We start from the raw sequence: 27,308 nt of genomic DNA, 5'->3' as shown, positions 1-27,308 counted from the left end.
ATAAAATCAGCTGTATCCACCTCAAGCATTTTGGTAAGTGAGCTCACTTGCAGGCTCCTGAAAAACCTTGTTTTGAGATACTATTTGCAAAAACTCTTAAAACGTAAGTGTTACACTAATCTAATAAAATATCAGAAGCATCCCAATGAAAAAACAACAAGTTTTGCATTGAAAATGTATCATTTTGCTAAGTAATTTCACATAACCTTGACTTCTGTAAATAATTCAGTCTTATGCAGTAAATAGTAAAAAGTTCCAGAGTTGTTACAAACTCTTAAGAAAAATAAGCTTTGTTAATAGAACAAAATATTTTCTTTTATTTGCCAGCTTCTTCTTGCAGTTCCCTGTGAGGTAGGATAAAAATATTTTAAGCCAAACTGCATTTAGTTACTAATGTAACTATGCTTATTGAAGAAAAAAAACTCATTTAAAAACATCCAGCTATAAAGGAGATCCTCCACAAAGCAAAGATATATCATGAGTAATAAAAGGCTAGCTTTAAATAATTACAACTACCATAATAGCAAGTAACAATGAAAATAGAGCTGCATTATGCAAGATTTATCCTCAACTGAAATCCAGACTACTCTTTCAATACATTTCTATTATGTAATATTTTTGAATTCTATGATTAATTCTGCTTTCTTTAATATAATCTGTTAAATACTCATATCAGTTCCCTAGACATAGGCTGAAAGTGAGTAAAGTGTTAGATGCAGGCATAGATATTAGGGTTTTATTTGGAAATGAAGGAATACCAGTTCAGCTATAGCCAGAAAGATTTTGATACGCAATCTCAACTCCCTGTAGTACACTCATTCAGCTTCAATGACTATTCCTAATGGGACTAAAAAGCTGACAATATTAGTCAGCAAAATTAAATTAGTCTTTACCAAACCACTTTGATGTTAGTTTTTCTAGGGAGGGCTCATTAGATCTATGTCAAACCACTAAAATGCTTTAGTAGTAACTGGGAAAGGGGAAGACAATTCACGATTGATTTCTGTGGAAGCAGAATTAAATTACAGGGAGCTATACATCTGATTCAGAAAGGGCAGCAACAAGCCAATACTATGTGCTTTTTAAAGGGGTGAGGGGGAAGACTCTTATCTCCACTTCCTACAACAGACTTCTCCAATTTCCATAAAGAAAAATCTAATTGGTATACATGCGTAAGTGCATTTACTGTAGTTTGTAAAGGGACTCCCATTTTTTTCACAAAATACTCACAGAAAAGCTCTCAGGCTTTCAATCTTCCTTTCCAGATAGACCTGAAAAGATAGACTCTACCATGGGCCCTGTAAGTTCTGCACGTAAGACTTCATCTATAGAAACTTACTGCTGCATTGTCTTCATAATAATGCATAAGCTTCCATAGACTTTTTATTTGGCTGTGCAACTGGCTGTCTTTGGATTTGTTATGTTTGCAAATATCTCCACAACATTTCCTCAGAGAAGAGCACCTCAGTATCATCTATCAGTATTATTGCCACTAACACTATATAGCCAAATGAGTGTTTCAGATTCTATTACTATTCTGGGAAGAAAACAAGCATCAAGAGAATCTTAAGATTTGTCTTATCTGCAGGTAACACATTTTGCCTGGAAAGTCAGTGAGTCAAATTCAAAGGCTAGTTTATGAGACACGCAAAAACCCATGGAGGGCAGTTACCCACATCCTCCACCAAGCTATGTAGACTCTTAGCACTGCACTGGCTACAAGGACACAAAAATAGGCAACTCTAGACCATTACTGCAATTGCTTCCTAATCCTTCCTAGTTTTTTTACCACTCATTTAGATAATAAAATTCAACTTCTCAAATTTTATCAGTTTCTAGCCTTTCAAAGACATGACACAATCTTTTTTGGTAGGAATAACTCAGGTGTCTTTTGGAAAGCAACTCTGACTTTCAAACATATGTCCTGTTTTTCTACTTCCAGACAGTTTCATCAACACTTTTTAAGAGTGTTCTGCTTCATATTAAATTTTTTGCAGAGCTTTCCTAAAAAAAACCACTTACATTAGCTAAATACAGATCAGCTTGTGGAAGAAAAAAAATTAATCTAGCTCACAGATGTCACTAATAAGGTGCAACTCACTGGATTAAGCTGAGCTCTAATGACAGTCTCCCCATTAATTTTCATCCTAGCTTACCCATATACACTCAGCTTTATGTTACTACATTAACGGATTTAGCTGATATTAGATGCTTACCAAAGCTTCATCAGAAACATATACCATGATTAGTTATCCAGAAATGAAAGAATTCTGATTCAGTAGTTCTTCATTTCACTTTTGCTCAAGTTTAATACACTACTATATTTGTCATTAATTCAGGGAAAGTCAGATCCATACATGTTTCAAGCAGAATGATGTATCTGAGACTTTCTTCGCATCACAGCAGTCATTTAATAAAACTCAATTCTCTTTGAGATGGCGAGTTGTTTTACGTAACTGGCTTATCTCTTGCCAACTTTGCTACAATACAGTATTAAGTTGGCAATTTATAATACAAACATTATGCTGCATTAATCCTTAAACAGAGATTAACTGCTTTTTCCATTAAACCTTTCTTGCTTTGGTGAGTGTTACAAGGTTGTGGTACTGAGTCAGAAAAACTTTAAACACATGGGAAGTGCAAAATAGACAGTGAATAATGTCTGTAGACTCCTTCTGCAGTCCTTCATGATGCAAGATCATTTCACCTTCTCTCAGACTGTGTCATAATAAAACTAAACCGAATCTGTTAAATTACTTCAATACATGCAGTATCTCCATATTCAGAGATCTTTGTTTTAGAAAGACAGTGAAATAAACATCGACGCTGTATTACGAAGACTGCTGCCTTATAGCTAAGGTTCTTCTGCAGCTGTTTGCAGCAGCCTTGTTTTCATAAAGAATTCCAAGACACCCAGAAAACCAACGTCTGCAGTGTCTAGTACAACACAATGTAAAACATCAAAGAGCTCTGCAAACTGGTAGGTTTTCATGTCAGAACCCCCTATAAAACTTTCTGGTAATACAAGACCAAAAGACTGAAAATTAAGAAGTGTTTTAGATAGGCATATCATTTTTTACATTTTACCCTAAACAATTTGATATTCCTCACTATGCTATCAATCAGGAAAAAGAACCAGAAGTAACACTTTCATACTAGGCGATAAAAGACCACCACTGTGCACAATTTAGCTGTCCTGCACTTTCCTGTCACCAACAAAGTTACAAATGGTTAGCCACAGAAAAATACTGATGCACATAAAATGTTAGTATACACTGGTGTCCACTTCTACGTGGGTAACTTTAATACCTAGAAGCCTGTTGGCAAGGCTTATATTGACACTAAGTAGCTTAACTTCATATTTTTGTTTCAGATTGTAATAAGCTATTGTATTTCAGGAATACCAGGCTAATGTTCATAGGAACATTTCCATGTTCATAGGAAAGTAAATCCCAGAAACAAGATGTTCCAATGCCATTACAATTTCTTGCCACCTAACATGTCCTGCCACAAATGTCACCCAAACACCCAACTTCACTTTCAGATCTGCTGATAGTTTTCAGTCAAACAGTTTCTAGCTTTACATCAATCTACTCAAAGCAGAACCTAACAAGGCAAAGTTTGAATTTCCAGAATCACCTTTCTGTGGACAAACTGACAGGATCTTTGATGACAGCAGCAGTTTGTTGGCATAGTGATATGGAAGAGACTGCTGACCAGGGAACGCTGCTGGAAGCGGAATACTCTGACTCCATGCATTGCTCGTGGTCTCTGAGAACACGGCACGAACTAGGTGGCCCAACATGGAATAGGAAGGACACACACGTTTTATATACTAGCAGTACAATTCTTCAAAACTAATTGTTTAGTAGCTCGGAAATTTGTAGCAGCCTTGGAAGCTAGGTTTTCCACAGGAGATAAAGTGGATTTAATTAACATGTGATACTAAGTACAAAATTGTTATTAGCACTAGAGAAATGATTTGTCATTTGGACAGCCTTAGCCCACAGTAAAACGTAATGTGTGAAATAATGTCAATGAGTCACATGGTATAGCATAAACATAGCCAGTGTTCTAAAATGGTACAACACATTCTTGGCTACGACACTAGCTATTTCTATTGAAAATGTTTAGTAATTTGTTTGAAGAAAAAACAAAATACAACTCACTCTCCAGAGAGATACACATTAGGCACTAATTTGTTCAACCAGAAGATTTTTTAGAATGTCTTAGACAGTATGCAATTCTTCTGATTAACTTAAATTTATACTAGATTTTTCATTAACTTAAATTTTCACCAATCAAAAAGCATACCAATGTGCTGCTCTGCTTAGTCTTGGAATCAGATTTGGTTTAGTTCTCTGAAAAGTATAGCACCAAAGCAAACCTTGTGGTTTCCCTCTAGAAGCAAGGGATGGTATATAGGAAAGACAGGAGTTAAGAAGCTCAGGTCTTTGCTGTTACCTATATCACAAGTCATAGACGGCATATGATGAAGAATCAAGAACTGATCAAAAGATGAATTAATGATTTTTTCTGCATTACAGGAACAATTTTGTTATTGTCTTAGCCTAGATAATACCAGCCATCATTTTATATTTGAAAGTCCAGGATGCCTGCATATTAATGTATCCATAGATTTCAATAATGAGATGATAGCTATGGTCTTTTTACCTTTTGCCATAAAAGGTAAAAAGAGGTAATATAGAGAGCAATAACTGGTTACAGAAAAATAGCTTAATGACATACATAAACAAGCAAAGCAAAGTCTCTCCTAGGAGGGAAAAGTGTATTAAAGAAAAAGTAGGAACATCTAAAGTAACTGAAAAACACTACCACTTCTATGCCAGCAAGAACCTTTATCAAGAGGATATTACCATGGCCATCCTGTTTCATGTTAGCCCATTACTTGTTCTCAATAACCACATTAACCTGAAATAACTGAGTCATTCTAATATTTTCCTTGAATAGTCCACCAGAAGTAACTGAGAATGACTCATCCTGAAGCTTGCAAACAAGATGTGAACTCTTGCTCTAGAACAGACAACACAGATTGTATTAGCAATTGCATTAGGATTTGCAACACACTACCCAGCTAGGCAGAAAGGTGTACAGTTACCTTACGCTTCCGAAAAGGACAGTGAGCTCCTTAGAGTAGAAGGCAAATGGTTGAAGTAACTTTAATCATTTTGTTCATTTGTCTGTGTATTACATCCGAGAACCATTCCTATTATGCTATGATTCCTGTAACGCCTAAAAACAAGTCATAATGTCAATAGCTCTGATACAGATCAAATCCAACTAGGCTTATGGCAGGTGGCCATTTTCCCCTGTACCAAACACTGGAATGCACAAGAAATATTCTAGCAAAGAAAGATGTTTAAAGACAAAAAACTCACAAGACTGCATCTGGCTGGTTGCTGCTTACAACATTGTTATTAGTAAAAAATCACCTGTCATGCTGTATTTATCTTTTAAAGAAAATATGGCTCTTCTTTCACATCTACTAAAATGATTCTGACCTACAGTTATCAGACTCTCAGCACCTTCCCATGTTCATTCTCCTTGCAGGGCAACATTAGTATCTCCATGGGGATAACTATCTCAGCGAGATATGTTATAAACGAGCTCTTTACCATTAGCTGCCTAAGTTTTACAGAAGGAACATATTCTACAAGGCTTTTATTTAAAATACTTTCATAGAAATAACCTTGCACTGAACAGAAAGCTGGACAAAACAGAGAAACTCCTTGAATCATCAGAAGCACGAGGCTAAGGTAATACCTTGTAACATTCTGATTTCTAATTAGAATGCAAGAAGCTTGAGGCAAGGAGCATATCTGAGCTGGTCAGTTAAGAAAGTCATTACTGTTCTTCCACTGTATGACCCCCTTTCTTTAGCAGAAGACAGAAAATCAATCCAAAACAGTTAATTCCTCTATGCCTAGGTAGCCATCCTTTGGGAAACAAAATTGTTTATATCAAAATACAGGCAACAGATACAACTAGAGTAATTTTTATCTTCTGGTTTCCAAGGAGACAAGTGACCTGCATATGCTTCTCCTAACAAGTGCATCAAAGTCAAATCATACAAAGTAAAGTCATAAAAATCATTATAAAGTAGCTCATTGATACAGTGATCTCTCCACAAATTAGATTCATTTAGTAATATGAAGCTGTTGACGATCGGTTCCTCAAAACTGCATTTAGTCTGCAGCATAAAAACTTGGGTAGTTCATTTACCCATACAGCCTCACTACTGATGTTAGTTCACAAGCTTCCTTTTCAGGGGACACTCACTGTAATTAGATAAGACCAATCTTTATTTTCAAGAAGGAAAAATATAGGAAAGAAGGACTGCTCTAACATGAAAGCATAGCTAGTATACTGCAACTAACAAATGATCAGGACAGTAATCTAACTTTAGTACATATGGGGCAAAAACTTCTTGTGATCTGAAATCCATCCTTTTATACAGTATCAGCAATTCTTTGAAGCAAGTGTTTATGTTGTATCAGCAATTCTCTATTTTAGTCTTCCAGAATCTCAGGAGGATTTTGCTTTCTTCTTTAGCCAAGCTCAGGAAACTTAGTGGAGCCCACAGTACATAAAATCATATTTTCAACACCCTCCTAATCTACAAAAAGCAGATTTTGTTTTGGCAAAGCATATAGTGGCAGAGATTCTGTCTTCCTCCACCTCCCATCAAGTATCACTCACACATTTACAACATGCTAGGTAAAAACTGAACTGTTTTTTTCTTGAAGAAATTGCTTCAAGTTTCTCCAGTTATAGTTTACCATCCATTCCTATGCATTTGCATACATTTTGACTTCTGTACGTCCCTTACTCTCACCCCTTCCCTGCTGCCTTTCTTCCTCATATTCATTCCAGGCAGAATGCTATAGGAGTACAGAAATGGAGATGGTCAGCTTCAGGACTCCAGTGTGCTGCTGTGAGCAATCTGCATGCAAGTAGCAGGCCTAGGGTTAGGATGAATTTCAGCCTGTCCTGGCCTATCTCAGCTGCTAGTAATCTAACAGATCATCAAAATATATGAAAAGGATCATCAAAATACATAGAAGGCCTAGATATAAATTCCACTTTGTAATCATGAAGGTAGATAAATGGGTTCTTTGTGGCATTTCCAACACTAGCTTTAGAGCTCTGTACTACTAAAGATATGCCCCTAGGTTGTATGCCCCTAGAACTGCCCTGCTTTGGCTTTAAGAGACCCACAGCCTGCTCCTGATAGGTCCCTGCATCTTAAACAATACATTTGGGCAAAGGATAATCAAAAAGTTCTGCTTCAGAGACAGTATAAAAGGCTGGAGGAGATAGTTATTTTGGATCTGACTAATAAATCAGCTGCGAATGTGTGGAGCTATTTTGAATGAGATTATGAAAGACAGGGCCCATAATTCTGAGGAAAGTAAGCAGTGAGAGAAGCTAGACTGCAACAAGAGAGTTAAAGGTCATACTCACGGATACATAAAATAAAGTACAATGCTAATAAACATATGAGACTAACATCAGTATGTAACACCAGAATCAGAAGTTGCAGCACAAAATGAATTAGCAAAAAGATGCAAACAGCAATAAGAACCAAGACCAAGAAAAATGCAAGTCCATGACTTGTCCAATAAGGCAAATATCAAGTACAAGAACCCCCCAAAGCATTTAATATCTATTTGCTTAACTATGCAAAGACAGCTAACAATGATCAGATATTAAGCACAACTGAAAATAATAAAGAAAGAATAAAGGAGGAGTAGAGCTTTATTTATTTATTAATATGTAGACTTAATCATAAAGATATCTTCTTGAGAAAGTTATCTAGCTATTTTATTCGCCTGGATCCCACAGCTGAAAAAGCTTACACAAGAGAAAGTAAAAAAAAGAAAAAGAAACATAAAGCAGTCTAGAGAATGCTTACAGTTCCTCTACCACCAGGCAGGGGCTTTGATCTCCCTATGAACTCAACATCAGAAATGTCACTCACATTCTTTTTTTCCCCACTGCCTATTTAGATCATATACTTCCCACTATTTGTGATGTATTTCATGGACAGCCAGCTGTAATTAGATTTGTTTGTTATAGAACTCTACAATTTTATATCCTTTTGTGCACATACATACTGCTCTATCTTATTTTATCTGGTGGTATGCATTTGTTCCCCAGATCGGTCAAGCATGCATTATGCTCTTATTTGGTTAATAATCATTTCCTTTCCAACTGTTTACATAAAATATAGTCTTCCAATTTATGCAAGACGAACAGAGTTACTATTCACGGAAACTTGTTTTCAGATAAAAAGTGCCAAAACTCACACTTTTATATTTCTCTGTCCTCAAGGGTATCTGAAGACTTTATACAGTTCATTCATAAAATATTGCCCTGATACTGTGAGTTCACTCCTTCCATAGATGGAAGGGAAGATGGAGCAAATCAGAAATCAAATGCTGTGTCTTCACAGCCTACTGTTCACTTTTCACATCTCCTTGGAAGCACAGTCCCCCCAGTCATGAGCTGCGCAACACCCACAGCCATACACTGCCACCTGACACAGGGGTGGGCATCATCACAGCAGCAAGACCAGAAACACAGGATTCTTGCATTGATAGCTGTATGACAGGACATTTTGCAGAATTCCTGTAATTATAAGCATTTTACGATACAGACGGTTATGTAAATAGGCAGATATACCTAGCTAGATAAGAGATGTGACACATACTAAAAAATGTGTTTGTCAGTATAAGCCTTACAGCACAGTCAGCAGAAAGCTCAAGGCAAAAACAGCATTTTAAGGTAAACCACAGCACAGAGCAAGGCTAAGCAAGGTTATCAATCTTTTTGAACTCATAAAAATAACAAATTATACTGAATATAGAGTTTAAAGAAAGGTCAGACTAGAGCGAACCTTAGCTGTGGAATTCTTGCTATAAAACGCTGCTTTTACAAAAGGTCCTTCCCTTTCCAAGGGCCAGCGACAAAGCTTGTGTTCAAAACTTCTCAAATTAAAAGTAGAGTAACAGATTCAAACACACAAGTAAAATAAAGCTATGAATTAAAGAACTGCAGAATAACTTGGCCAAGAGAGTCTTATTCTTGAATATAATCAAAGCTCTTTAGTTTCACACCCTTTAAAATTTACCAATAGACAAGCGAGATACAGTTGTAGCTGCTTGTTAATCTCAATCCAAGGCAAGCAAAGAACTTCCTTTTCCAGGAGTAAACTCTATCAGGGAATTTGACATGTTGCCTCCAATTTAACCCAGGATAGCAGAGAACTCCCAAAGCAGAAAGTCTTCCAGGGATTTACAGCTGCTGAGTACAAGTCCTTAGTTTAACATCACTAAATAAAGTAGCCCAGAGGTAGCTGGAGCAGCTGGAAATCATTATCTTTCACCACCAGTAAGGTGACTGCCTTTTAAGGTGTCAGGATGCTGGCAAGGCCTCATCCCTCAACTTTGGTAGCAGTCCAGGAGACATAGCTATGGCCCATCATCTTTCACACTCATCTCCCCTGTAAGTGTTCAGGGGTGACAATAACCATGTGTATGCAGTTAGCTGCGGTTATGCCCGCTTGACAGAATATGTATTGAAAACTCTTCATAAAACTAATATAATCCAATAGTAAGCGATTAAAGTGCTCTGAGGTCTCATTCAGTCTGAAGATTCAAGATCTGAAAATTGATTTCCCATTACAGAACTTCTATTAACAAACTCTGTTTAAAGATGAATTGTAGTCTGGGTTTTCAACTCCTAATCGACTCTGAGAATGTTCAGATTCCTAGCTAAATTCTACTATCTACAGCTAGGATATTGCAATCAACTCGCAGCAAGTCCTTTGCAAAATTAACCATCTTAGTTTTTCCAAGATGGAATATATCTTATAAATACACTTCATTATCAGAAGGGTCAAATATTTTACAAGTTCTAACACTCAAATGGTGGAAGAAATATACTTGAACAGTTGTCTGGAAACATCCCCTCTTGAGAAGTACTTTTGAATGTACCAGTGAAAGCGTGCTTAGACTGAATACCATCTATATGAACAAAATACCATGTGTGCAGAGCTTTTTTCCTAAGCTCACAATGTGTCCACTGAGGAAGGCTGTACTACATACATACGCTGGTTCACTTGGATGAAAGCTAGATTTTCCAAGAGCACAGCTGTCATTTAGAAATCATAACAGGCTGACATTTTTCAAGAGAGCACAGCACACCAAGTACTCCCTGTGCTCCTCCTAAAGAGAGGAGCTTCTTAGAAAAATCTAGCCTTATTGGCAGTGGGGGGGTGGGTTAAACCATTTTCCTTATGTTCTGAAGATGCAGTGTAACAGGGATAAGCTACATAAAAAACTTGTCTCTTTTCATTAGTCTTTTATTTGTATTATATGATGGTTTTCTTTAAAAGAAATCTCTTCTCTATGAATAGAAATGTGTGCTTTTAAAGACTATAGAGTTGTTTGTGTAAATACACTATCTCTACCTGCTTTTAAATTAAAATTTTAGTTATGATTTGTACTCCTTCCTTATAAACTCAATTTCCATTTTCTGTCTCACAAATCTAATGATATCTCAGAATAAATTTCTCTGAAAATAAGAAAATAATTTGTATAAACAAATGCAAAGATCTGAAGAACCAGCTTTTTTCACAGCATTTATTTGTCAAAGTACATACAGCATAGAATGCAACAGCCAGGTATGGCTACACTAGATAGTTGAGGAGAGGATTTCAGTTCCAGAAATCAAAATAAAGAACTGAAGTCAATACTACACACACAGCAAAGGTTAGGATGAGGACAGAAGTGGCTGGACTGATTAGTAGTAAGACTACTATCAGTACAGGAGGGGCTGCAAACCTGAAATTATTACTGAATTAGGCCTCTATTTTGGACAGAAGTTACTTGGCTAGCTACCTAAAGAATCAGGTTGGCATCAGTGGGCTAGGGCTCACACCAAGCTAGGAACAGGGGTCAGGAAAGCAAGGGCTAAAGAGCTAAGATGACAATTGGTGCTGACAGTGATAAATGAGAAAAAGTTACATTTGGATAGCAGTTTAGTGTACAGTTAATCTAGACTCACTGCTGCAGCATGAAAATGCTTATACTGAGAATGAAAGATGTGACTCCTAGTTCTAAGGAAGGAAGCAGTTGCAGAGCTGTGAGAAGGCAAAAAAACAGGAATCCGGATTGAGCAAAGAACTAAATCTACAGATAGGAAAGGGTTTCTAGTCTTCCTGCAGGCACCTGAGATACATCAGGACAGGCTGAAATTCATCTCAACTTACTCCAGACCTGCTGCTTGCATGCAGATTGCTCCCAGCAGCACACTAGAATCCTAAAGCTAACCACCTTAATGAAAGCAAGTTCTAATAATTTATGATTTATACCCAAAGAGTCACATGACCAAGGTAAAGGATTGGAGGGAAAGGAGGGAAGAGGGAAACTTCAGCACACCTTAAAAAAAAAATTGGCATGGGAAGACAAATAAAAGCATAACAGTCATGGCTTAGACTACAGTTAGTGATTGCTCAAGAAAGGAGAGCCTATTAAGCTGAAGTGAGTCTAAAATCATGACAGAGAAGTGAGACTCCAGACAAATGGAATAGAAAAATGAGTTAGTAAGGTTAGAAGCTACACTGGATGTGACTTGTACTCTACCTCATTTTAGCCTCGTAAGTCTTCAAAAATCCAGCATTTTTTGATTTCAGAAATTTTCACCTCTGCTGTTTCACCTCTTCCAAATCCTAACTCAAATTCTACATATGAGGCTGTACCTGCCTCTCCTATCCATAGCACTCACTTTAGCTCTACAAACACTTGAAGATTCAGCACTAAGTTCAGCTCTGCAATGCTCCTAAAGTGAGAGTTGGAGGAAGCAGGGCAAAATGAGCTGTCATTCCATTTAAGGCAAGTACTAACTAGCCCTATGGCTACGTTTACAGTTAGCTTTCAGGAAAGCAGAGAAGCAGAACTGAATAAATGCTGGAGGTTGAAAGCCTTCAGGATTTAAATGACGACTGTGGGACAGAAGTGTGTAACACACTGCCACCAGCTGTAAAGTAAGTCAAGTTCTTAAGGTGGAGTTTAGGTTAGAGTTTGAAAAAGGAGAGAGACATGGTGGGATAGCTCGCATGACTGGAGTGCTGTCATGGATGGCTACGTACTTTTTAGGAAAGACAGGCCAGGAAAGCGAGGTGGTGGAGTTGCTCTTTATGTGAGAGAGCAACTGGAATGTATGGAGCTGTGCCTAGGGGTGGATGAAGAGCAAGTCGAGAGCTTATGGGTAAGGATCAAAGGGCAGGCTAACAGAGGTGACACTGTTGTGGGTGTTTACTACAGGCCACCTGATCAGGATGAGGAAGTGGATGAGGCCTTCTACAGACAGCTGGAAGTAGCCTCACGATCCCAGGCCCTGGTTCTCATGGGGGACTTCAACCACCCCGATATCTGCTGGAAAGACAACACAGCTAGGCACAAACAGTCCCAGAGGTTCCTGCAGAGCATTGGTGACAACTTCTTGACACAGGTGGTGGAGGAGCCAACAAGGAGAGGTGTGCTGCTGGACCTCGTACTAACAAACAAAGAAGGACTGGTGGAAGATGTGAAGGTTGGGGGCTGCCTTGGCTGCAGTGACCATGAGATGGTGGAGTTCAGGATCCTGCGAGGAGGCAGCAGGGCACCAAGTAGGATCGCAACCCTGGACTTCAGGAGAGCAAACTTTGTCCTCTTCAGGGATCTACTTGGAGGAATCCCATGGGTGAGGGCCCTGGAAGGAAGGAGTGTTCAAGAGAGTTGGTTAATATTCAAACATCACTTCCTCCAGGCTCAAGAGCGGTGCATCCCTATGAGTAGGAAGTCAAGCAAAGGAGGTAGGAGACCTGCATGGATGAGCAAGGAGCTCCTGGCAAAACTCAACCAGAAGAAGGAAGTATACAGAAAGTGGAAAGGGGGACAGGCCACTTGGGAGGAATATAGGAATGTTGTCAGAGTATGCAGGGATGCGACGAGGAAGGCTAAGGCCTGTTTGGAATTAAATCTGGCTAGAGATGTCAAGGACAACAAGAAGGGCTTCTTCAAATACATCAGCAGCAAGAGGAAGACTAGGGAAAATGTGGGCCCTTTGCTGAATGGAGTGGGTGCCCTGGTGACGAAGGATGCAGAGAAGGCAGAGTTACTGAATGCCTTCTTTGCTTCAGTCTTTACTGCTCAGGCCAGCCCTCAGGAGCCCCAGACCCTGGAGGCAAGAGAGAAAGTCTGGAGAGAGGAAGACTTTCCCTTGGTGGAGGAGGAGTGGGTTAGAGATCATTTAAGCAAACTTGACACCCACAAATCCATGGGCCCTGATGGGATGCACCCACGAGTGCTGAGGGAGCTGGCGGATGTTATTGCTAAGCCACTCTCCATCATCTTTGAAAGGTCATGGAGAACAGGAGAGGTGCCCGAGGACTGGAAGAAAGCCAATGTCACCCCAGTCTTCAAAAAGGGCAAGAAGGAGGACCCAGGGAACTACAGGCCAGTCAGCCTCACCTCCATCCCTGGAAAGGTGATGGAGCAGCTCATCCTGGAAGCCATCTCCACGCATGTGGAGGAAAAGAAGGTGATCAGGAGTAGTCAGCATGGCTTCACCAAGGGGAAATCATGCCTAACCAATCTGATAGCCTTCTATGATGGAATGACTGGCTGGGTAGATGAGGGGAGAGCAGTGGATGTTGTCTCCCTTGACTTCAGCAAGGCTTTTGACACTGTCTCCCACAGCATCCTCATAGGGAAGCTCAGGAAGTGTGGGTTAGATGAGTGGACAGTGAGGTGGATTGAGACCTGGCTGAATGGCAGAGCTCAGAGGGTTGTGATCAGTGGTACAGAGTCTAGTTGGAGGCCTGTAGCTAGCGGTGTCCCCCAGGGGTCAGTACTGGCTCCAGTCTTGTTCAACTTCTTCATCAATGACCTGGATGAAGGCACAGAGTGCGCCCTCAGCAAGTTTGCTGACGATACAAAACTGGGAGGAGTGGCCGATACGCCAGAGGGCTGTGCTGCCATTCAGAGAGACCTGGACAGGCTGGAGAGGTGGGCGGAGAGGAACCTCATGAAATTCAACAAAGGGAAGTGCAGGGTCCTGCACCTGGGGAGGAATAACCCCATGCAGCAGTACAGGTTGGGGGTTGACCTGCTGGAAAGCAGCTCTGCTGAGAAGGACCTGGGAGTGCTGGTGGACACCAAGTTAAGTATGAGGCAGCAATGTGCACTTGTGGCCAAGAAGGCCAATGGTATCCTGGGCTGCATCAGAAAGAGTGTTGCCAGCAGGTCGAGGGAAGTGATTCTCCCCCTCTACTCAGCCCTGGTGAGGCCACATCTGGAGTACTGCGTCCAGTTCTGGGCTCCCCAGTACAAGAGGGATGTGGCACTACTGGAGCAAGTCCAGCGAAGGGCCACAAAGATGATTAGGGGACTGGAGCATCTCTCTTATGAGGAAAGGCTGAGAGAGCTTGGCCTGTTTAGCTTGGAGAAGAGAAGGCTGAGAGGAGATCTTATCAATGTGTATAAGTATCTGAAGGGAGGGTGTCGAGAGGATGGGGCCAGACTCTTTTCAGTGGTGCCAAGCGACAGGACGCGAGGCAATGGGCACAAACTGAAACACAGACACTTCCATCTTAACATGAGGAAAAACTTTTTCACTGTGAGGGTGACAGAGCACTGGAACAGGTTGCCCAGAGAGGTGGTGGAGTCTCCTTCTCTGGAGATATTCAAAAGCCGCCTGGATGCAATCCTGTGCAATGTGCTCTAGGTGACCCTGGTGGAGCAGGGGGGTTGGACTAGATGATCTCCAGAGGTCCCTTCCAACCTCAGTGATTCTGTGATTCTGTGATCTTAACATATGCAGCTGAGTGACAGACCTTGAAATGCTCACAGAGCTAAAATAAGGGCCTGAAGAAACAAGAGGAAGTGAGATATAATTGCTTCTAAGGGAGGTATGAGTCTCATGACAACAGTTTAGGCTGTGATTGGGGTCAGAGCTCAGGAAAGGATGAGCTCCAAAAGGTGAAACTAGTGATGGATCTTGAAAGATTTACAGGGCTAAAGTGATGAACAGTGAAAGAACAGTAAAATAGTTAATATTCCTGCTAAAGCAGGTACAAAGCCTATGGCAGCAATCCAGAGAGTTTAGGCAGGTTTAAAGTTCTGAATGGATAGCTGGAAAGTTGAAATTAATGGTGACTCTTGAAAAGCTCACAGGGCTAAAATAAGGGCTGGAGGAAGCACAGGGAATTGAACTTTCACTCTAAGAGAGATATCAATTTATGCTAGGGATAAGGTTAGATTTAGAATAGGATTAAATCTTGGGAAATGAGAGCATACAAAGCTCAAACTTATGTTGAGTCTTCACAGGTTCAAAGAGCTCAAATATGAGTTAGTAGAAGAAGGGATAAAGATATTGTTAACACTAGCATTTAGTATCTGAGAAAGTATCAGGTATCAAAGAGGACTAACTGCTGAATCTTGCCAGAAATTCAGGGCTTAAAGGACTGAGAGAATCACCAGATGCTAATGGCAAATTTTGATTTGTTAGAAGGCTACTATGTGCCCCTAAGAAAAAAGCAAGCATTAGGAACACTGGGTATTGAGAAGTGCCAGATTTACTGTTTAAACTCACACTGCTAGGATGAATGTTTTTGAAAACTGGGGCTATGAAGTATGATGTTCACAGCAAAGACACAATAAGCGAAGTTAAGGCTATGCTCAAACTTAGAGGTGGGAGGAGATTACAGTTAGGGTTGGGATTGGAATGGGAGGAGTTCTCAAACTAGGTTTTTTGTGGCACAAAGGATGTTGAGACAGGCTCAGGGAGAGGAACTCTCCCAGTCGGCCACCAAGAAGAGAAGCAACAAGGTTCCCCAGAGAAGCATCCTGTCCAGTGCAGCATGTGTTCCCCAATAATATTTTTCCTATAACAACTATATAGTTATCATTAAAACCCACTCAAATTGGTTGTTTGGTTGTTCCTGCTTACGAGGCTATTAGCGCTGATTGGAGAACAGTGATACGGGGCAGGTATTGTATGCTGATCGATTGTTAAGCTTTGTACATGCATATTACTGGATAATGTTTGCCACCTATTTAAGTGACTTACTTGCTATGTTATTCACAACAGCTTGTTTTCCTGTAGTATAAACTAAAAGCTATGAAACAAGCATATGAAGAGGGGGCATGAACAAGTTGCAATTTCCACACTGGTGGCAATTGCTTCCTGTGAGAAACCTGAGATAACATGAACACGGGGGTTTGCAGCTGCAAGACCATGAGAATAACAGCACAAGAGCAATAGCATGAAAACAAAGGAAAAACAGGGCCACAGGGGTTTCAGAAAAATTCTGCCCCTGGATCTTAGGAGAAAGGTTACACTGTTTCAGGTTGTAGGGCTACAAGTAATAGGCTTCAAACTACAAATAGAAGTTTAATTATAAAGGTACGGTACAAAGTTTAAGACACTTCAGTCACTGCACAACATCATGCACCGATTCTCCAGGACTTTGAGTTAGATGGATGGCTGATATTGCTTCTCCAGGACTAAGCAAGGCATAGGGTTGGTTGAGTTACCATTTGTTCCAACACCCCAAGCTCTGCCATCTTAATGATTAGCTAGACTGACAGGTCTAAAGACCCAGCAGAAAAATCTGCCAAAAAATCCTTGAAACTTTAGACTCCAATAATATTTTACAAAAATATCAGTTAGCCAGAAGATCCGTGTGGCTTTAAAAAGCAAGTAATCACCAACAACCTTCAGTAAGGTGCTGCTGCTTCTACCATTTAACAGATGTCTTTATTCATCTGAAGTAAACCATTGGCTTCAAATTTTAAGCACTACATTTCTATAATTTTTAGGTGTTGTTTGAAAGACAGATTTTGTGAGGTTGAAATAGTTACAGGAACTTCACTAAGGAGGAAAAAGGGTATGTCCTGCCTTAGAAGGAGGAAAACTCAACTTCACCCCCTCCCAGAACATCTTCGAGCCCTTTAGGCAGAGGACAATGCCAAAGATGGTTGGCATTAAGATGTGCAGATGCTTATATAATGCATGAAAGTTACCTGAAATCTCAGGATGCTGCAAACTCATGAAGATGATTGATGAATGCATTTGTACAGGTAGAGACTCAAGAGTAATTTAACTTTAATTTGGCTAAATCAGGTTAATGGTTATGGTTATATCCCTCATGATTTAGAAAAGTTGATAATAAGAAAATAGACTATAAAGATCCAGCTGTTCTTTGAAAATGCAGTATAGATCTTATTAATATGCTTTCCAATAAGAAGGAAAATTTGTAGCACATGCATTTCTAGCACCTTCCATTTCAGCAAGCAATTTTCTAATATTAGTAAGAGTTAAAGAATCTCCTTTAAGAAGTATGCATTAAGAAGTCTTTCAAAATCCATTAATTTCCACATACAGAATCAAACACACAAGTTACAGTTCCCATTCTAAAGTTTTGTTCTTGTATCTGACCCCATAAGAGGATATTAGGGCATTCTTATGTTTTAACCTTCTGGCATTTGCAGCGCTTCTGATCATCTACCTTACCCAAGGCTCTGAGTACATGTCCAGCGCTCACCTTAGTTTATAATCCAGTTCCACTAGAGTCTAGTTATATACCCTTCACTGTTCTTTCAATTGCACAACGGCAGCCTTCTTTAATACTTCCAACAGTCTTAGACTTTTAATCCTTCCTCTTCATTGCTTTGTGTTGCCCTGCACACACTATTTTACTGATTTTATTCAGAGTTGACACTCAGCACCTTTCAGATTGTAAACTTCATTTTTATAGACACAGGCTCTAATACTTCCCTTGGGCTTATCAGGTTATGGCTGTATCCCCAGGCATTCCCAGGTTGAGATGAACACATTTTAAACAGTAGCTACTGGGATCACGTCTGACTTCTGCAGGAATTTCATGTCACAGATGTTATGATCCTGAGTCAGACTATTTGAGCAGCAGCATTTCTTTAAGCCTAACACAGCCTTGGTTTGAAGGCTACCTAATCAACAGTCTAACACATTCGCAGACACATTTTTCCCCATAGTGAACTATTCCCACCTAAAAAAATCCTTTCTGCTGAATTTGCTAATCAGCACTTTCCAGAAGCACAATGTCATAATTACAAATTCAGCAAAGCCAAAAGGCAGTAAGAAGAGTATCAGAAGCACCTTTTCCCTGCCCGCAAATGGCAGACAGTCCTCAAATCATTTCTTACTCTGGTAAGTAGGATGACTTCATTTAGTTTCTTCCTGTGTCTACAGACTTTAAACTCATACTCCTTTCTTGAATCATTTCCAATTTCTCATAATCCTTTTTGAAGTGTCAGCCTCAGTTCCATTAGTGACACAAACAGCAGCACTGTACTTGCTCTTAGAGAGGGATCACGTCCTCTTTTTGCTATATGACAGGGGAAGCATTTCACTGGGAGCTCATGTTCTGCTGATTGTTCAACATTATCTCTAAGTCCTGGTGACACTGCTTTCCAAGACACATAAAAGATGCATGGAAAAGTTGTACTGCCTATATTCTCTGCTTCTCTTTAATACAAAGCTTTGCATTTAAGACACATGTTGTTAAGTCTGCAAGTGACTACGCTGCTGACTAGACTCTGGCCTTAGGTTAAGCTAAATGAAAGGATGTGGAAAACTACTGGACATGATATGAGAAATTGCCAGATGAGACAATGTGAGAAGCTAATAAAAGTTACAGATAATGCCATAATGGATAGTTAGAATTCACAAGTGGTTAAATGGGATTTATGTGAGAAACAGCAGAACTTTAGATAATTAAAATAGCATCTTGGGGATTTGGGAGTGAGTAGAATCCTACAAGGCTAATAGCGCTTGGGTAAGCCTATGAGTAATACCATGGAAGACTGAGATTACCTAGGTAACAATATCAAAAATACCAAGTTTGGGTGCAGACGTAGGAAAACTGGGTCCAAATGGTGAAAAGGATTTAGGGATGGATTGTTTACTTGGGAAGAGACTGGGGCAAAGAAAGGGAGGTTCAAGGCAGGCAAAAGGATGGTTAAAAAACAAGAAAAGAAATAAAGTACACAAATGAGATAGCCAGGGTTATCTGGGGATACCTGCCAAGCAGTCCTGCACCTGATCACTGCAGTCTAATTCAGGATGATAAACCAAACCCATAGTTCTGACCATAATACCTGCGTCAAACACGCCTCCAGGGTCAGGAGGTTCCCCAGGGGTCCACAGGGTGCTTTCCCTGACTAACAGAAGCACCCAGACACCATTACCATGTTGGTGCTTGTTTTAGGTCTGACGGCATCAGCATCTCCCAGCCATTTCTAACATTATACAAACAGACTAACCTTAACAGTGGAGTGTGTGCTAGGTAACTGACATCTCCATCAGTAATGATTCCACCAGTTTGTACAATCTGTAAATGTTACCACTTGAATATTTTTTGATATCTGGATAAATTAATGCTGTCTAAATTGTAGATGTCACTAGTGCCTCTATAGTGCTGGCCTTCTCTGAAAGGTAATTTAATTTAGAAAACATTTTTAATTAAGTGCTACTAGATCAGATGTGATCTGCTTATGAGTAAGAAGTCTTCAGTTGAGAGAAGAATGTTTTAAATAACACTTGTGACTCCCTGGCCCTAGGTTTAGGGCATGGAGATACTGAAGAATACTGGGGTAGAACTGCCCTAACTGCAGAACTGTCCACAGTACTGCTCTTTGATTCTAAGACTCTCAGCTTCCACAGGCAGACAGCACCTCCCAGGTTACCTAGTCCTAAATCAAGCAAGATTCTCTCTCTTACTTAAGTATCATAAACTGACTAGTTATTTCCTCTCATTTTCCTTATCTAGTTTTATTCCTTCATATACCAAAGTACTTCGAGTTTTTAATCTGTTTTTCTATGACTAATTTTGAGTCACTCCTACCTTTGTTTTATATCTCAGTAATTGAAAAACAAACACAAAGTATTATAGCTGGAAATTCACCAGTCTGTCATTCTATGATAAATCACAAGAACCCCACACAGAGGCAGTGTGCAGTTCAGGCAGAATCATTCAGCTGTGTTCCAGGCTCTCCTGGCAGATGGGACTGGAGCAAATCAATTGAGCAGCAAGTAGAAACCATAAAAATCTATGGCCAAGTTTAGAACAGATAGAGGACCCTAATAAAGAAGCATCTTCTGCTAGGTGTCCCTCCCAGTGGCCCCAAGAATCAGCTAGCACACTGGGTGGCCTGGTCCTTGCCCTGAGAAGCCTGTTCACCAATCTGAGACTTTCTTTTGGGTACAACCTCATGAGACTGACATATTCCAAGCTGTTCCTACAAGTCTCAGGTTTAGAGAGTTTTTCCCGAACATCCTCCTAATACTGGAGGAAGTAAGTTTTGATTATGGCTATCACAGGGTGCTCAAAAAGCCAGTGATGTGGCAGCACTGAGTCTTCCCTTCAGGAGCTGTAATCAGTAGTTAGGATGGATGTAGCCAGGACAATGGAAGGAGCAGCCTGTCACCTCCTTCATCAGATGATATGGAACATCTGCTAATCTAAACACCACTAACAGGAATTAGCCCTTCAGTGCCTAACATAGAAACAAAACAACAAACAAGCAACACCTCTCCCACGCGCCCCCCCCCCCCCGAGAAGCAGTTACAACACTTAACAGTCATCTTAGTTATTGTCCAAAGTAGAACTATTTAATCCTAGAAAGCCGAGTCTCTTGAGTTTAGGTTTTCCTGAGCATAGAACCACCTCCCACTTTTGCAAATGTCAGCTTTTTCAGAATGGCTAAGTAGTTTATTCCTACCCTCCATTTTTTAATCTTGGTTAAACTGGTATGGACAGCTCAGTGGGATACTGGAACTTATTCTTTAAGATCCATCTCTAGTGTTAAGGGAAGAAATTGTGCAGACTTGAGATGGAGAAGCATATTTTCTGGAGGAAGAACTACACTGCATAATCTTGCTATCAACTATTCTTTCAGGCAAGTCTGCAGTATCATTTGGCTAGAAAAGAGAGAAATCTGTGTACACTATTCAAAGAAAGTGAGATGTATTAGCATTGTTATTCTCACAGCATAAATATAACTAAATTGTTTTATGACTGTCTATATTCAAGCATAAAATGCATGAATAATGCCTAGATAATCCTACAAGATGCAATCAGTGAAATACAAAAACCAGTACAAAATATTCTATACGGATTCAACTCTAAAAGCCAGCCATTTTCTGAGTCTATGCAAAGACATTATGAATGATACAAGGAATGCTAGAAACTACAAGAGAGAGGAAAAAGATATTGGAAATTGCAGTTTTCCAAACAGAACTTGATACAAGGAGTCTTACGCTATCTTACTTTCATCTGCTTTGAGTCCAGTCATGCACACAACTACAATCCTTATTAGGGATTTCTTTACTTTTTCCATGAAAAAAAATAAATTATTACACATAAGGTCTTCAGCTTAAAGCAAAAAATAACATGCCAACTGCACAGTATTTATTACGTTGCCTCATATCTACTAGGTATTGCAAAAGACAAAATTCCACAAGGAAATTAAAATTTAAGTTAACGCAGACCACAGAGAGGAAGAGTTAAGTATGATTGATACTGAACTGGGTCCCCGGTAGTATTTGTCAAAGTAAAATAAGGTGTATTGGTAGAGGTCTACCTGTTACATTCTACTTCTTTCTCTAGCAAAAATAATGGCGTTATTCTGTCCATTTACAGAATTATAAAGAACTGTTTTATAATGCTTAATCCCTTTACTTCAGCAAAGGGATTCATAGGCAAAGAAAGCAGGGAGCAGAGTGAATACTGTAATCTTTTTCTTTAAAAATGCAATTGGCACAGAAATTGTCCACTTTACCCAGGAGGACGCAACAACATTTAAGCTTTCAGGTAAAGCTGGCTTCATAAAATTGAAAAGCCTGTGTATGAACAGAAACATAGCAGCAGGAAGAAACAAAGACCATAGCTAGCTATGGATCATTTCTCCTTCTCCACATGGTTTCAGGGAAAAAATAGGTGGATGCACTGATGGAAGTCAATCTGCAGCACGGAGGCTTGTATCAGCCCTGCTGACCAAATAACAACAGGGAGCCTAGGACTGAAGAGTTCTGAGGAAAGCAGATGATCAACCCCTCATGTGTTCAGGGAAAGATTTTAGGTCTTAAAGAAAGAAGAAGAATCTTGCTAGTCAACCAAAATCTAGCAGTTGGGACTAGATTAGAGAAGCCCTGCTCCTCACTCTGCCAAAGCCTTTGGGAGACTGCAACTAAAATAGCCAGGAAAGTTTTAATCAAAAAAGTTTCTGCAGGGAAATGCCAAATGTCAATCAGCCCTCTTTATTTTTGGTTTGATTTGTTTAGTTCTAGGAATGTTAATAAGAACAGCAAACTTTGAGAGAAGAGATAAAAAAAGCCTTTCTTCCTTCCTCTCACCTTCATATAGCCAAATTAGCTGTAGGGAAACTTACATAGAAGGATGGTACAAGGATGTGACTCTGGGTTCTCTCTCTTTCAAAGAGATGTTCCAACCACCAAAATCCTTGGCTAAGTGAAGATAGGCTTTTTCAGAGTGTTTTGGGTTTTTTGTTTCTTCATTAAAAGAATAAGACCATCTTCCCACACTGGAACAGAAGTTATCATGAAATTCCTCAAGATTTTGAAAACCTGGAAAGTCATTTCTCATCCTACTCTAGTTGTACCATCATGAACAGAAGGTAAGTCTGGATTCAGATACAACCTACCAACTTTAAGGTCAGAATTTGTCAGCTTGAGAAATTACACTCAGTTATTTTGATTATGTGAGGCCACAGTAAGTTAATTAACTTTTATTAAGCAAAGTTAGTTCCTAATGCAAGAAGCAGAAAAAGTCAGAAGACTTTCTGTTTCTGCATTCAGACAAATATAGCTTATGTTGTAAGACATAACTAAATGTAAATCCTGACTTGTTAATTATTCAGGTCTTTATACTATAATTTTAGATACTTTGATCAAATGCCAGGTAACTCCAGTGACAGATAAATGTGCACTTTGAAAAAACATGCTGCTCTCACATTTATCAGAACTTCTTTGTTCTGTGAATATCATATCATTGGACAAAAGAAATGTTAAGGTACTCATTAAAGGGATGTCTGACAACAAAAAACAAAAAAAAAAAACCAAGACTACAGAAATGTAGTACCATTACTAATAGCAGCTAGACAGATTGTATGCCTACCAAAGAAGAGCAGAGTTATTGCCAATAACCACTTTGTTAAATAAAAGTAAAGAAATCTAAGTCACCTTTGACAGCTGAGTGAGGAGAATTACCAATAATAAATATCATATCACTCATTCCTTAGTTTGCTCACATTTGTATTGCAGTGAAGGATACACTGAAAAGCAGGCATTTCTGGCTGTTTTAATAGTTTTATATTTTTGAAGTAAAATAGAAAAAGTAATGAATTAAGGTATCACTTGTGTGGTTCAGAAGCAGTAACTGTAAAGGTCTCATCTAATCCACTGAGTTGAGGTAAATACAATTTGTCCTACTTCCTATGAAAACAGAAAAATCTTACTCCTCTTAAAACAAAAGAAAAAAAACTCCACACAAGAAATAACACACTACTTTTCCTCAGTCAAAAGATTTTTACCATGGTCATTCTCTTATTTAGAAAAGCTTATAATAATTCATATTTCTTTTAGCCTTTGCTCACAGGTCATGGTTACAAAATATTGTTTCCTAAGCCATTTTGTTACTCTTTTCTGGAGACTCTCCAACTTGTCTGCATCTCAAATTGCAATATTTAAAACTTGTTTAGATGAAGCCTCAGCAATGTCAAGTCAGGGTAATTATGTCCGTTATCTTCCAATAATAGTCCTGATCATATACTGCAGAATTATATTTGCTTCTTTTTGCAATAGCATCACATTCTTTTGTTATCCTCCATGACCCTCAATTTGTTTCTGGAGTCCTGCTCCCTAGTCAGTTGTTATAAACAGCACAAGTACTGAACTGATAAAACACTCTTCACCTTCTACTTTCCGATATGGGGGAAGGGAGGGACCTGTTTTCACATATAATCCATGGGGACAGGTACATATCTCAAAAGAAATTCAAAAGAGCTAACTTACTGACCAAGGAGCTTCCCAGAGTCAGCACACTCCAAGTACCACTGCAGAGACAGACTCAGGCAGTGCTGGAGCATGGGAGAATGTTTTACATTTTACCCATTTCCTCCAGACTGAAAGACAGATCCCTTCATTCACTTGAGAGCAGAGTTTAGAATCCTCTCCCAAACATATGCACCCTTCCAAGAAATTAGATGACTTTTTTATTTTTAAGTCAAAAGACATAATAGGCGTAATAAAAGGGCGTCAATATAACAGCCTCCCAGTTAGATCACAGTCCAAGCATGTAAGGCCAAGATTCAATTCCTTCTAGAAAAAAAAAAAATTTGCTCACAGGTTCTGCCTTGCAGAACAACTTAACTGTCTGCCTACAGACCCCTACCTCTGCCTTGCTAAAGCAACCTTAATCCTTCCAACTGAAAAGACATTACTCTGTTGAAAAGAGCTGAAGATTCATAGTGCCTAAAGAATATGGCTCTTCAAGCTAATGGTTAACATGGGAAAGGGAAGTTTTCTATGACAGTTTCAATATTTAATAGGAACATATTAAATATTGAAATATTATTTTCCTATTTATATTTTTATATTTATATAAATAAGAACAACGAACTCAAATTATTTCCTATGTGGTGGCCTACTGTGGATTCTTCTTCCTGGTGGAACCAACAGCAAGAGAAAACCTCTCTCAGCTAGCAAATTCAGCTGCTTATCCCACCCTTTATTTCTTAGCAGACAATCCATACATTTTCTAGACATTGATAATCTTCAAGAGATTATTCTGAGTAAAGGCTGTTGTATATTACCAGTGTTTGATTCCTACCAATTGCCTGTCTTCTCTAGATTTAAACAATATAATTGGGGAGTATGACTCAAGAAAGCATTCATAGAAGCAACTTATAAGTAAGGCAGGTGGTGAGGACCTACCACACTGCATCAGCTTCATAGGAACATCTTCATAGAGACTTGTTTAGAGACAGAAAAATAGTTCTGTTTGGGGGAGATGACAAGAAGGTAGAAGAAAAACTGTTCTACGATATAGGTTGTGATTATTATAACCAGCAAAGCAAATGGCAGAGTCTATTGTCCTCAGCATTACAAAGATGTATTAAAAAAGACAAACAAAAAAAAACCACACTACTCTTCTGATCAAAGGGTTTATCATTGTGTTGGCAGTAAGTCTCTGAGACACTCATTTAAACATGGGGACTTAGTCATATCAGTTTAAGTTATGCCTGCTTCAAAGAAACAGCTTACCTTTCTTCCCCTCAGAAGTATCTGATACAGCAGGACAGTTCATTTAGTCACCTGATGTTTCAACTGCAACAGAAAAAGAAATTCTTTGTTAGTCCATTGGAAGGGAGATGTCCAAGCTACCTACAAAACTCTCATTGTCTTATGCAGATTTATACCGGGCACTGGCTCCTGTGATTCTGCACAGGAATAGAAGGCCAGCAGTCATTCTATTATGGTAAAGCTTTCTTGTTTAAAATAAAGCAACATTAACAACTTCAACTGAGCAAGAAAATGCTGCTCTTTGACAGGGCTTAAGAATAGATCAGCACTCACTCTCTCCATCAGTATACATTCTGTACCACAGAACGATCCAAACATTAGACCAAGTCGGTCTGAATCTGCTCACAAGTATATTAGCTAGAAACCATGGAACCAAACCAGAATGTGCTGAATGAAGCAATTTGAATTTTCCAGGTTCTCGTTATACAGAAGTTGAACTTTCTATCCAAATGAAACTTCAAAAACACACTAAAATTAATTAATTCATTTATTTCAATTAGTACTATTTCTACACTCCCTACTTCAGGAATACCTAGAGTAAAGCACATTGTTGTCTCAATTAATTGGCTAGTTTTTACCACTACTGCCTTCTGGATGGAATCTGACTTATCTGGTTATGTGTTAAAGATCATACAATCAGTTCTAAAGGTATATTTAAAGCCCAGGGTGGGGTAGGGGGGTAGAGGAGAAACCCAGCAACAACAACTTTTCTTCAATCCACAAGAATACTTATGCCTTAGGGCAAGAATGCCCAAGTTCCAGTTATGAAGTCTCACAGTTAGCACTAAGAACAAGCGCATGCAGGCCACCCATCCCAGTAAACATGGTTCCTGTTTCCTAGTATAATACTAACTAACCCTTCTCCAGTTCAGCTTGCCAGCAGAAGGACTCTCCAGAGCAACAGAACTCCCTAAAAGGCTTAGCGGTGAGTCCCTGCTGCATGCAGCAGTCTCTACTTCGCTACCCCATCGCTGGTGGCAAAGTGAAGCTTCCAGACAGCCATAGGAAGCGAGTCTGAAGTAGCAAAATTTTGATTCAGCTCTGATGTCTAATAAGGCTTACATTCACTAAACCTAGGGCCAGGGAGTAGTCACAAGTGTTATTTAAAATATTCTTCTCTCAACTGAAGACTTTTTACTCATATGCAGATCATATTTGATCTAGTAGCACTAATTTAGAAAACATTTTTAGTTAAAACTACCTTTCAGAGAAGGCCAGCACTATAAAGGCACTAGTGACATGTACAATTTACACAGCACTAATTTAACCAGTTATCAAAAAAGGTGGGGGGTTTTTTTTCTTGTTTAGTGGAAGGTTCTATAACCTCTTAAGATTCAAAGATAAGGGACTACTTTCTCCTCATTGAAAGATCTATTCTCTCTTAGCTTGATGAATTAAGAGAATGCTATAAACCATAAACCCCACAACATTCTTTTTCCTTCTTTTGATTAGAAAGTAGTAGTATGTAGCTGTAAGCAGCTGAGTGGAAATACATTAGTACAACTTTTCTGCAACCTACATTATGACTGAGCTCTTACATATTTACTTATATGACCTGTACCACTGAGTGAGACTATCAGTAAGAGTCAATTATATAAAGGTCCCTGTAAGCTAGGCAGTATGATACCAATTTTGAATCCCATTTTTGTCCCAGATGGTTCTGCTTCTAGAATTAAAAAAAACTGCTTTAAAGATAATATTTACTTTATTCAGTGGGTTTTAAATTTGTAAGCCTGATTCAGGTTTTATACACAGTCCTGAATATTATCTAGACTACTATCTGTTTTTTTTTCCCTCCCCTCTGGGCAAGGCATTCTCGCTGGCATTTATTACATCATCATTCCACCTTACAGAAAATAGGCTCTATTTTTTAATGC

At 39.2% G+C, this 27,308-nt stretch overlaps 1 long non-coding RNA gene across 5 annotated transcripts in view; it reads right to left on the bottom strand.

Moving 5' to 3' along the window:
• The window catches only part of LOC106497088 (uncharacterized), a 197,829-nt gene that overhangs the window by 163,106 nt on the left and 7,415 nt on the right, over window positions 1–27,308 (bottom strand). For all 5 annotated transcript variants that reach the window (XR_010884091.1, XR_010884093.1, XR_010884089.1 and 2 more), the window contains exon 2: window positions 25,393–25,455. This is a non-coding gene — a long non-coding RNA (uncharacterized lncRNA). The remainder of the gene's footprint in view (window positions 1–25,392; window positions 25,456–27,308) is intronic.

This window comes from Apteryx mantelli, chromosome 4 (assembly GCF_036417845.1).
Source record: "Apteryx mantelli isolate bAptMan1 chromosome 4, bAptMan1.hap1, whole genome shotgun sequence".
Taxonomy (NCBI): Eukaryota; Metazoa; Chordata; class Aves; order Apterygiformes; family Apterygidae; genus Apteryx; species Apteryx mantelli.
This window is presented reverse-complemented; position numbering and strand designations above follow the sequence as displayed.